Source organism: Pinus tabuliformis, chromosome 1_2, assembly GCF_031772625.1.
Source record: "Pinus tabuliformis cultivar Carrire ecotype Pingquan chromosome 1_2, CPIR1, whole genome shotgun sequence".
NCBI classification, from domain to species: domain Eukaryota; kingdom Viridiplantae; phylum Streptophyta; class Pinopsida; order Pinales; family Pinaceae; genus Pinus; species Pinus tabuliformis.
Window position 1 is genome coordinate 144,240,674 of NC_142298.1, and position 12,453 is coordinate 144,253,126.

The window sequence follows — 12,453 nt, forward strand, 5'->3', positions numbered from 1 at the left end:
GAAAGGAATCTTTGTAACATTTGCGTGAAGAGCTTCTTGAACATCAGGCCTGTTGAAATATTCATTTGTGTATAGTTCAAAACAGGGGTCATATCCACCGTATAGGAAACCCAATACCCTCCTCGAGACCTTACTTTGTGAAACTGTAAGCTTGTCTCTCGTCTTTACTCCTGAACTCGAGTTCTCTAAACAACGAGGTGCATAGATATTATATATGTCAATCTGCAGAAAAGGGAACAGAAGCATAAGGATCTTTAGATCCTTCTGGCAGTGCAACCTTCACAATAAGTTTATCAATGACCACAACACTGAATGAAGATACAAAAACAATATTAAGATAACGCCTGCCATCAGCTGCTTGGAAGAGAAAATCTTGTAGAGATAAGCCGTAGCCTATTGTACAAGTGGCTTGCCAGCCTCCAAACATAGGATATCGAGGTTCAATCTCCAGTTCTGTTTTTCTAAAGTCGGCGTTCAAATGTGAGGAAGAAATATTCCCAATTTCATCTCGGTAATAAACCGAATGTGCTCGAGGTAGCAGTCCTGCCACTAGACTCTTAAAAGATGATGCACCTGTAGCATTGGGTTTTGCTTGGTGTTCAATCCTTGAAAAGCCACCTTTGATTCGAGCATCACCATGAAAAAGATGATAATTTTCAGTTATCTGAACATTTCCCCAATGTGAAATTTCTATTTCTCGCACCAGCTCCTCGTCAACTGCAAATGGTTGGTTATCTTCAAAGTGAACAATAAAGGGTGAAAATGAAAACGCAGCAAGATTCTCATATGAACCATATTTAAGTTCTGTATCCACCTTTAGGAGCAACCATTCCGATGACGGTGCCGCCAGACATAGATGGCATATTGTCAAGAGCGCTACACATGCAAACACTGAATGCTTGAGATTTGACGGGATCACTCCACGAATCGCCATTGCCATTATCCTTCTGCAATCGCTCCTTTATGCAAATCAACCTTTAGCGAAGGGCCTCCAAGCATGTGTTTGTGCGATGCAGGCATGAGCTCCATGATTGCTAAGGCCCCGCCAACAGCTCCAGCTACCTGGGCAGGGAATCGAATGGACAAACTTATCAAGTTATCCTTGCCAGCGCCCAAAGCAAAAGTGGCAGCTAAGGCAGTGGGATTCCAAGTTGCTCCACCCATGACCTCTCCTAGAAAGGAGAACACAAACACAAGTAGAAACAACAGGGAGAGGGTTATAAACAGAGTTATGCCCCCCTGCACACCTAAATACGAGGCTAATACCAAAATCCCTGCTCCCAGGCATGATGCGCCAAACACCCACAGAAACGTTATTGCAGCATCCCCGATTGCGAATTTCACAATCCCCATATTTTCTCTGGGAGAAAAATGAATCTGCAACTGCAACAGAATCCCAAACTTGTGATGCCCCGCATGCAAATAATACGCTCTCGTTTCTAAAACCCCTTTTCTGGCAAAGAAAAACAAATGTCAACCAGGTGTCGGTGGAGGAACTAACGCACGAACAGCTGGTAATGTTTATCAAATCTCAACATCTCATTTGGTTCCTTGTATTCGGTCAATACACAAAGATTAGAACATGAGGCGCATATTTAAATGCAAATACATTTCATTTGTCAAAAACTCATCACCGACACGAACATGATCCCACAACCATGAATTCCCAATGTACTTGAAGATGATATATGCACCACCACTTAGTCGATAACCAGCTTCATATATATTTGCTACTTTTCCAACATAATTAACCTGAGTTGGGATCAGAAGGACTTCATTTACTCGAGAAAAGCGATTGTCCCAGGAAAAGATCTTCAAGGTATTAGCCTCAGGGAGAACACTGAGCAAATCTGTGTTGCTACAAACGAGCTGAATGCACTTTTTTCTTGAAAACGCTGTCACTGCTCTCATCTGCATTTCTGGAGGGAAGCAAAACTCTGTACAATAGGCATGCTAGGATTTGGGCCTCCACTGAAAACTCAAACAAATTCCCAATTTCGTAGCACGCTACGAAACCACCTGAACAGGTAGCGCTGCGAAACTGCCTAAAAAAAATTCATGCGCTGCGAAAACGCCCTGTCTTTAAGCTAGGCTAAAAAAAAAATTTACAAAAGAATTTTCAGTGATAACAGTCTGTATGTACAAATGTCTGATAGCCAGTGATATAATGTCGGAACTTGTTCAGTGCATGGACCACAGCCAAAAACTCCTTCTCGGTTACAGTGTAATTCAGTTCAGCTTTGGACAAGTTTTTACTAACAAAGTAAATGGCATATGGAAGTTTTTGTTCAACTTGTCCTAAAGCTGCACCTATGGCTTTGTTCGAGGCATCAGTGTGTATGTGGAAAGGTAGGGCCCAATTTGGACCTCTCAAGATTGGGGCTGACACCAACTTGTCCTTTAATTCATTCAAAGCCCTCTGACAATCGTCAGTCCATTTAAACTCCACATCTTTTGCCAAGAGGCCAAACAATGGCGAGGCTAGTTTGCTGAAGTCCTTAATGAATCTCCTGTAATACCCTGCTAATCCTAAGAAACTCCTAACATCCCTTACCTTTTGAGGAGGTGGAACCTTCTTGATGAGAGCAATTTTGTTAGGATCCACCTGTAATCCTTGGCAAGAAATGGTATGGCCCAGCACGGTTCCTTCAGTCATCAGGAATTCACATTTTTCAGGACTAAGGGACAGGTTCATCTCAATGCATTTGGTTAGGACTTTTCCCAGATTGGACAATGCTCCCTGGAAGTTGGCCCCATAAGGAGTGAAGTCATCCATGTAGATTTCCACTGCATCATGGACCAGTTCTGAGAAGATGCTTAAGATAGCCCTCTGGAAGGTAGCAGGGGCATTGCATAGCCCAAAGGGAAGAACTCGGTAGGCAAAGGTACCCCAAGGACAAGTGAAGGTGGTCTTATCTTGGTCTTCCGGGCTGATCTGGATCTGGTTGTACCCGCTAAACCCATCCAGGAAAGAGAAGAACTTCTTTCCTGCCAGTCCATCCAACACTTGATCTATGAAAGGTAGAGGGAAATGGTCTTTCTTGGTAGCTTTGTTCAGCTCTCGGTAGTCCACACAGATTCTCCATTTCCCATTTTTCTTGGGAACCAACACCAGAGGGGACACCCATTCGCTATCTGAGATGGGGTAAATGAATCCGGCATCCAACAATTTTTGCAATTCATCCTTGACAATGTCCTTAAGGGCTGGATTCATTCTCCTCTGGGGCTGTCTAACTGGTTTACAATCCTCTTTGATGTATATGTGATGAGTACAAACCGAAGGATGGAATCCTTTCATCTCCTTACAGCTCCAATCAAAAGCATCTAGATGGTTGGCCAATAGGCTACACAACTCCTTTTCCTGGGAAGGAGATAGGGAGGAGCTGATCTTTAACGTTCTCTCAGGGCCGAACTCCACATTTTTGACTCTGGGAGTGACAGGGTTGGCTGTACAAAGATCCACTAAGGTGCTGGCTTGGGCATCCTCCACCAATTTCTCTAAAGGTAGTGCACTGGAAGGTGGATTTTGGATCAAGGTCTCGATCAAGTCATCCTCGGTTGGGGGATTTCTTCTAGTGGTATCTAGGGTGCACAAAGGTGCTGAGTATACTTCATCCTCTTCTCCTTCCTCCAACCAAAGTGGTAAGTCATGCTCTAAGGAAGGTTGGGTAGGAGGGTATAGGACTAGCTGATTGGACATAGGACCATTTTTGATGGTCATATTTCCTGCATGACAACTTATGTAAGCATCTGCAGTGGCTAACCAAGGCCTCCCAAAAATAAGAGGATATCCAGTAAGCTTTGCCTTGGGTTGCAGAACCAAGAAGTCGGCAGGGTATTCCCAAGAGTCGACAGAGACCAAGACATCCTCCACAATTCCTTCGGGAGTCACAGTGGAGCGATCTGCAAGTTGCAGAACTATCGAGGTCTTCCTCAAGGAACCCTGAAGATTGAGTTTGAGCATGGTATCCCTGGTCATCACATTAATGGCAGCCCCCAGATCAATCAAGGTGTGAGGTATGATGATGCCATTGATGTGGACATCTACTACAGGACTCCCAGGATCTAGATACTTTGGGCAGATGACTTGTCCTAACATAAGGTCAGACAGTTGTCCTAAGACATTGATGGTTGAAGCATCTCTCTTCCGCCTGCCTGGGTGTTTGAAACACTTTTCCTTAACCAGTTTATTGTATATTGGCACATCCTTGATGGCTTGGAGAAGTGGTATTTTCACACACAACTCCTTGAGCTCACCCAGAAGCTCATCCTCCTCTGGGTTGGGTTGTGTGGTGGTTGTTAGTCTCTCAGGAAAGGGTGGAATAGCCTTTGGTTCACTTTCCTGTTTATCTTCCTCATCCTCTGGGGGAGGAGGTTGGCGATCCGGAAGGGTCTTTCCAGATCGAAGATTGATCTCCTGGATCTCCACAGCATAAGTAGGGCATGATGTTTCCCTAGTGTATACCTGCTGGGCCTGTCTATTGTTGGGGTTCGGGTTCGGTTGAGCAGGTATTTGAGGTTGCCTTGGCGGAGCAGGAGGTAATGGTTGAGGTTGAACTGGTGGTGGAGGCAAAATGGCAGGAGGAGTGTTGTACTGGGGCCTCCACCCCGACTGAGGTGCATTCCACTGAGGCTGTGACTGGGCATGTGAGTGATATGAATGAGTAGTGGGTTGAGTAGGATACTGAGGTGGGTAAGACCATGGAGGAGGCATGGACCAAGAAGGATGAGCAGGGGGACCCCGGGAAGGCATAGGAGTCGATTGGTTGGGGCTGTAATAAGCTTGGGGTGCCCCTTACATCCCCTGTTGGTAAGGTCTAGATCCTTGTGGCCTTCTTTGGTTGAGGTAATAGAGAGGTTCAGTGGGAGCTTCTGTCCCTTGGTACATGGCTTTAAATCCAGGTAAGGTTGGACATTGGTTTGTGGGATGGTCCTCGTCACAAACGAAACACACTTCAACCGAATGCAATGGACATTCGTTCTTAGGGTGTCTCCTTGTACATCTAGGGCAGAAGATAGCCAAGGCTCTCTCAGCTTCTTCCTTCTTCTGCTGGATCCTGAATGTGCCCAGCTGCATGGCAATGGTCTGTCTCACCTCACTCTTAAGATCTTCTAATTGGTTTTCAAACTCATGTTTGGAGAAAGGGACACCAGCTGAGAGGAGATTTCCTCTACCTCGTTTCCTAGCTGCCCTGGAGTGATTTCTAAACACAGTCTTGATGTCCTCATAAGGAAGTTGGTAAATGTCCCCCCCAGCTAACATGTGAAGGGTATCTAAGAGGTCTTCAGGGACTCCTCGGAGCAGGACCAACTTGAGAGATTCAGGGTCAAGTGTGCACCTGGCCCGCTTATAGCTAAGTTGGAACCTCTCCTCGTAATCCTCTAAGGACTCATCAGTTCCCATGGTCATCCGAAAGATTTCTCCCTTGGTTTCCTTGGACCTACAGTAATCCCGGTACTTGGTATTGAAAGCTTGCTGCATTTGAGCCCAAGTAGTGATACTATTCCCAGGTAAGCCCATGAACCAGCGTAATGCTGCATCCTTAAGAGTTGAAGGGAAAAGTTTCAGCTTCTGCTCATCTTCAGTATAGTCATAGGTCCTACAAAGGACAGCAAACTCAAACAAGAAGGTATCATGATCTTCAGTAGTCAGTCCATGGAAGTGAGGTAAAGCGGAGGGGCTAATGTTCTTCATTTTCATCTCTCCATTGGTCTCTCGGATGGGGAAGGCACCTTCTATTCTCTCATCTTCTCCTCTATTGTCAGCCATAGCTTCAGATGGATTGGTCTCTAGTTCTTCTTCTTCTATAGGATCTTCGTATATCTCAGGAGGTTCACCTATAGGTTCTTCTGGATCACTGTCACCGAAGAAGAGAGAAGGGTGACTCAGTGATGTGGTGGGGGTGTTGGGTAAGAATTTGCCTGTTTTATCTCGATTCCTACGAGGCATGAAATGGAAAGGCTTTTTTGATTGCTTTTGTTTTTTCTTTGGTACCTGCAAAACTGAAACAGATTGATCTACAACTAACTATCTTACTGAAATAAAGATGCAGAATTGAATTGAAAGCAGGAAAGAACTAATCTACTTTGCTTAAATGAAATTGCAGGAATGGAAAGCTAATCTATGAAAGCAGGAAATACTAATCTATGAAAGTAGGAAATGCTAATCTATGAAAGCAGGAAATGCTAATCTATGAAAGTAGGAAATACTGGTCTATGAAAGCAGGAAATGCTAATCTATGAAAGCAGGAAATGCTAATATATGCTACTTTTGCAGAATGGAAATGAAATAAACTACTTAGCAGAAGCAAGAATAGGAAAGTAGAAGAAAAGCAACAATTACTAATACTCTGACGCTTCCCCGGCAACGGCGCCAAAAAGATGGTGGGCTCTAGTATTGTAGCAATAATGCTACAACTCCTGGAGCTTCCTTCTCTAATTTTATCAACCCGGTAGTTCGTAACAAACTTGGAAGCGACGGTGCTGTATGCACAAGTACTAGCTCTTGTCGCAGCTGTCACTTGGTCAGCTGGCACAAGTCCGCTAGGGCTCAAGCCAACTTCTATATGTTCTCAGAAGAAGCTTTCTAATTGATGAACGAAGACTAGCTGAAAGGAAATGAAACTACTTTGCAAGAATGAACTGAAAGACAACCAAGCATGGAAACCCTAGTAAACCCTAATCTGACTAGTTTAACCCCTACAATGCAATGATGCGAATGTAACTCTCTAAAAATGATGCCATTACTTCTAGTGATGTGAGATGCATGAAATTAAACTACTTTCATTGAAAAGAACATTGTTTTTATATTTTTGCTTAAGTGGTTGGAGTGATTATGACAGTGTTTCTTATTAGGGTTTGACTGTGCAGGGGTAGTGTGAAGGAAAGAAAGCTTGGGAAAGGTCAGGGAGGCTAGGAGAGGTTCCAGGGGACCTCTAACATCATCCGACAGAAGTTCCACACTTTCAGATGCTCAGCAACCGAGTTTGCAGGCTTCTACAGGATGTCTGCAGGGGATCCTACAAGAAGTCTCGGGATTTCTACAGGAAGTCTGCTAACTTCTATAGGATGTTCTGTGGTTGGAGTTTTGGGTGATGGAGGAGTGGTATGGGTGGAGAGGTAGGATGGAAAGGAAGCTTGTGATGGTTTAGGGACAGAGAAAGATGGAGAAAGAGTGGGTGCAGTTGGTTGGTGGATGGAAGGATGGAAGTAATGAGAAGCCAAAGAGATGGAACTACATGAACAGTAGGGGTGTTGGAAGGCAAACGAACTGAACAGGGGTCGAGTAGGTGACTTTAGGTGCGGTTGAGAAGTAGAGGAAGATGACAGCGTGATGCAATGCAGTGTAAAGGAAACAAATCTGCTATGTCCTGCACAAAACCGAGAATTCCATCAACTTATTCTAACTGCGTGATTAAGTCAACGAACATCAGTATAACTTCAGAGAAAAACCGTGCATGGAGTTGGAATAAAGAAGTAATGTTTAAGATCAGAATGCCTAGATGGACCTACAATTGGAATGACTGTGTTGCAGCTGGAATGAAAGTGTAAAACTGCGTTTTTTTGGTGGTTGGTACGGTCTACACCCCCAATCTCTAAAGAGAGATGGCAGTGAGTGCACTGTCAACCTTTTCTTGGAGCTCCAACAAACGCTAATCCTTCTACTCTAATCTAAGCAAAAGCACTTGAACCATAAACTAATCCTACTTCAATCACATAACAGAAATCAAATCAGCAGACTGTAATTTCTAAATGCATGTCAAAACAGAGGAATGAAGTGCTGAAAGGAAAAGGAAATAACAGTACAAGGAAAAGGAGGTCTATTGCTCTCAGGTTGGGCCCTAACCTGAGAGCTATAGCTCCCTTAATAACTCAGAATTAGATCCAAATCTGCCTGCCTTTATTAAATCATCAAGAGTCTAACATCATGCCAAAACTGGCTTACACAAAGCAAAAACCGAGCTGTAGCTCGTGCTTAGAAATTTCAACAATAGTTCAAAGATTCAAAAAGCTCCTATCAAAGGCTACGACCTTCATATTTATACATGATGAGGATCAAGGCTGGCTTCCTCAATTAGTGGAGCTCGGCTGTCCAACTAAAAGTAAACTGCTTGTAAACTGTTGTTCCTGTAGAATCCGTTGGCTGCCTCTAAGCTCGGTGGGGAGAGCTGTTGGAGCTCGGAGTTAGGGTGGAGATCACGAGGGAGGTCATTTAAGACTGTAGACAACCTCCCTATAAACCTGCAATGCCACCCTTGCTGTCTCCTTGTCTCCTTTTGCGTGGTCTTTGCTCCCTTTAATGCCAAAAAACCTGAAATCATCATGTATTAGCCACATAGATATAATGCCTGCCCTTCTTCCTACAAATAACACGAATATACTAAGAAATGAATGCATAAGTGATAAAAGATGAAGGGTTGAGCAAGGTAAGTAGGCCAAATGAGCCCAAATTGTTACCAAAAATTGGGGCTCATCAATATTCACCTCCATTGTCTGATCTGAGACACTTCAACCTTTCTCCTGTCTCATTTTCAACCAAAGCTTTCCTTTTCGTGAAAGTATCAAATACATCAGATTTATTTTGAATACAATAAATCGAGGTTTTTCTGGTTGCATCATCAATAAAAGTAACATAATAATGAGAGCCATTGAGAGATGATACCTAAGCAGGTCCCCATACATTTGTATGCACAAGCTATAATTTTTCGCTTTTCTTTTCTTTCCCGACTCTAAGGAATCTGACTCTCTTATGTTTTCCATAAACAAAATTCTCACAGAATTTTAAATCAACATGCTTCAAACCTGGTAACAAATTTCTTGAGTGAAGAGTTGGCATCCCCTTCTCACTCATGTGCCTGAGCCTATGATGCCACAATGTCGTATCTTCTCCTATAGAGGTTAAAGAATTAACAAAATTAGAAATACCATTGCATAAATACAATGTACCAACCTTTTCTCCTGTTTCTATTACCAGGGCTCCTTTAGTGACCTTCCAAGTTTTATCTGTGAAAGTAGTTACATAGCCTTCACCTCCCAACTACCCTGTTGAAATCAAATTTTTCTTCAGATCAGGAAGATGCCTTAACTCCTTCAATAGCCACTGATTTACATTCTGCTATTTTATGAAAACTGTACCCATTACAATGATTTTACAGGGTTTATCATCACCCAATTGAACCTCTCCAAAATATCCTTGAACATAATCATGAAAATGTTTCCTATCAGGTGTGGCATGGGATGAGGCCCATGAATCTACCACCCAGGCATCAATAATATTTTCTAATGAAAGAATCAAAGCATCTTGCAACACATCACCTGTCACATTCGCTTCATGATTGTTTTCTTGTTGTGCGTCTCCTTCTTTTCGCTTCCAAAACTTGCAGTCTTTCTTCAGATGTCCTTTCTTCCCGCATTTCCAGCACACTATCCCTGATATGGACTTGGATCTGCCTTTCCTTGACTTATTGCGATATCCTGGGCTCTTTCCTCTTTCCATTTTTCTTCCCCTAGTATCTACAGTCAAAGCATTACTTGATGTCTCACCGGAGCTTTTCTATCGCATTTCCTCGCTAAGGATTGCACTGACAACAACATCAAACTTTAAAGTACTAGATCCAGAGATGGAGTTACTAATCGCCATAACTAAACCATTCCAACTTTCTGGCAATGAGCACAGAAATAACAGAGCCCTAACTTCATCATCAAAAGTTACCCCTACAGAACTTAACTGATTGATAACTATATTAAATTCATTTAAATGATCAACAACAGATTCACCTTCTGACATTTTCATATTAAATAAATGCTTCATAAGAAATACCTTATTTGAGGCCGAGGTTTTTTCACATAGTTTGGCCAATGTCGAAATTAAACCCTCTATTGTCGTTTCCTTTGAAATATTAAACGCTACCGATGCCTCTAGGCACAGCCGTATTGTTCCAAGTGCATTTCTGTCGAGAATATTCCATTCTGTGTTTCTCATACTTGTCGGCTTCTTTGCCTTTCCACTCAATTGTTGGTACAAATCTTTCTGGTACAAATAATATTCCATTTGCATCTTCCACAACTGGTAGTTTTGAACATTAAAATTTTCGACTCTAAACCTACCATCTTCCACCATTGCTCCCACTCGAACCAAGAACCCTCCTCTCCTACGAGTTTATCAGCCAAGTAGACCTTCGGCTTTGATACCAGTTGCTAGAAAATTATATATTACAGAGCAATGGAACACATAAAATATATTGCAGAAATATAAACACAGAAAAAACATAAAACAAGAGTGACACAGATATACGTGGTTCACCCAATTTGGGCTACGTCCACGGAGAAACAACCAGTCCTTCCTTTTATATTATCCAGCAAATTGAAGAGATATAACCTACAACATATCCGCTATAATTCCCTCTTCTCTCTCACTCAATCTCCTCTCTCTTTCTCACTTGGAATATAGATATACATAGACACAATACAATTCCCTCATATATAGCAAGGGGTTGCCTTCTAGGGAAAAAAACCTAAACTAAACGTAGCTTCTACCGTCAGATCTCCGCCTAATGAACGACCTATATTGACTACGAAATTATAGCATTTTACAAGGCAATTTTACAAGGAAAATTTACATCTATTTTTAGCTTCGGGGGCACTGCCCTCGATCCCTTGCCTGGGGGGGGGGTGGCTCCCAAAGATCGCAGCCACCCCCTCCTGGACCCCCCTTGCAGTGCAAATATTACTGGTGGTGTTTCTGCCAAACTATGAACTAGGGTCCAATGCGGTGATACCTTTGGATAAAGAAGATAATCAGGCTCCACACCCAACATCTGAGATGGGAAATCTGGATTAGTAGTGACTGTCCACGGGATCTGGCTCGGCTGGAGAGCAGATCTACACAATTTTTTGAGGGAGACAATGTAGGCAACAGAGGGATACTGGCAGTGAAAACTGCACAATTTCTTTTGGGAGATGGTAGTGGGTTGTGGGAGGTCGCTTGGAAAAATTGCGTAATTTTTTTGGGCAGCTGGCAGCGGGAGGTTGCTGGAAAAAATTGCGCAATGCTGGGAGGTTGGCCTACTGGACATCCTTGTGTAGTTTCTGAGTTGAGCGGGATGCCGGGTAACTAGGAGACTACTCATGAAAACTCTTCAGCTTTCAGGATGAGCAGCAGGTCGGTTGACAGGGTGACTAGTTGGAAAAACTAGGAATTTTTTTAGGGCAGTGCAATCACAAGCAGTAGGTGTCTGTCTGACATGTTTGCATAGTTTCTTTAGCTAGTGTAATTAGGCATGCTTGGTAGCTTTTGCACAATATTTTGGAGGAGTGAAGCCCGGGGTCACTGCCGGTCAAACTCTCCAGTTGACCAGCTGGAAGCTTGGTTGATTTGCTTGCGGGAAGCGTAGATTAAGATGGCTTTTTGGGAAACTTTTGTGCTGTTCTGGGTGAAAACCAGTCGATTCGATTCTAGGGTTGCACAGTGCATACTGCTTGGGAGGCAGCCCCAAGCTCTGCACAATTCTGGGCAGCAGTACATGATCATTGAGAGCTGAAAATGCGCAATGCAGCTCAACGGATGTCTGGGTGTTGGAGGATGGTCTGGTCAACAGAGCTTCAACAAAATGACCAAGTGTGTGAATGAGTGAATTCATATATGCATGACCTCATGAACACACACTCGACATGACTTGATGACAAGACACCTTGAACCATCAAGACAACATACACTAAGTGTCACTGACTGACGGTGTGAGTGACAAGTGCGACACTTGTGATAGATCGTTGAATGAATGTGACGACACTTGTGTGAAAGTGCATACAACTTCGTGTGTGAGTGTGATAGATGTTTACAAAGAGAATATAACTTGTACACACGAAGATGGACCTTATGATGGAAACTTGGTTGATTTGCTTGCGGGAAGTGTAGATTAAGATGGCTTTCTGGGAAACTTTTGTGTTGTTCTGGGTGACAATTAGTCAAGTCGATTCCAGGGTTGCGCAGTGCAAACTTCCTGGGAGGCAGCCTCAGGATCTGCGTAATTCTGGGCAGAAGTACATGATCATTGAGAGCTGAAAATGAACAATGCAGCTCAACGGATGTCTGGGTGTTGGAGGATGGTTTGGTCGACAGAGCTTCAACAAAATGACCAAGTGTGTGAACGAGTGAATTCGTACATGCATGACCTCGTGAACACACACTCAACATGACTTGATGACAAGACACATTGAACCATCAAGACAACATACACTAAGTGTGACTGACCGACGGTGTGAGCGACAAGCGCGACACTTGTGATAGATTGTTGAATGAATGTGACGACACTTGTGTGAAAGTGCATACAACTTCATGTGTGAGTGTGATGGATGTTTACATAGAGAATATAACTTGTACACACGAAGATGGACCTTATGCATAGCCAGAACATGACTGCAAGCGTGACATTGTGACCAACATGCAAAAAGATG

The 12,453-nt window shown here is 43.3% G+C and overlaps 2 pseudogenes; both read right to left on the reverse strand.

Annotated features, from left to right (window-relative positions):
- Nucleotides 1-217: 217 nt before the first annotated feature.
- Nucleotides 218-934, reverse strand: LOC149204930 (dolichyl-diphosphooligosaccharide--protein glycosyltransferase subunit 1B pseudogene; annotated as a pseudogene).
- Nucleotides 935-939: 5 nt separating this feature from the next.
- Nucleotides 940-1,353, reverse strand: LOC149204931 (aquaporin SIP1-1 pseudogene; annotated as a pseudogene).
- Between the last annotated feature and the right edge of the window lie 11,100 nt (nucleotides 1,354-12,453).